This window comes from Oryzias melastigma, linkage group LG19, assembly GCF_002922805.2.
Source record: "Oryzias melastigma strain HK-1 linkage group LG19, ASM292280v2, whole genome shotgun sequence".
Classification (NCBI taxonomy): Eukaryota; Metazoa; Chordata; class Actinopteri; order Beloniformes; family Adrianichthyidae; genus Oryzias; species Oryzias melastigma.
The window spans coordinates 4,141,586-4,141,902 of record NC_050530.1 but is presented as its reverse complement, the minus strand read 5'-3'; the positions used below and the strand labels follow the sequence as shown (position 1 = coordinate 4,141,902).

The 317-nt window shown below is 61.2% G+C and overlaps 2 protein-coding genes across 2 annotated transcripts in view; one reads left to right on the top strand and one right to left on the bottom strand.

Moving 5' to 3' along the window:
• LOC112153930 (disintegrin and metalloproteinase domain-containing protein 11) overlaps window positions 1–317 on the top strand; it is a 52,172-nt gene that overhangs the window by 36,653 nt on the left and 15,202 nt on the right. The gene's annotated exons all lie outside the window — the stretch shown is intronic.
• The window catches only part of LOC112153936 (endoplasmic reticulum protein SC65), a 9,672-nt gene that overhangs the window by 1,249 nt on the left and 8,106 nt on the right, over window positions 1–317 (bottom strand). The window lies entirely within an intron of this gene.

Genomic DNA, 317 nt, shown 5'->3' with positions numbered 1-317 from the left:
CCCCGTTTCCTGCTCCTTGGTCCTCGTGTAATGCTCCCCGGTCCCCGTTTCCTGCCCCGCGGTCCCCGTTTCCTGCCCCGCGGACCCCGTTTCCTTTCCTGCTCCGCGATCCCCGTTTCCTTTCCTGCTCCGTGGTCCCCGCTCCCAGCAGTGGCTCTCTGTCTCCCGGCGTGTGGAGCGGGCGAGATCCGATGATGTCAGTGATGCTGTCTGGCTACAGCCAGAGAACCGCCGCGCTGTGACCGGACAAAAACGCTGGTATTGGATTCGTATTCTAACCGCTGATAGTCACTGAAAACGTCACGTTCCCAAAGCTG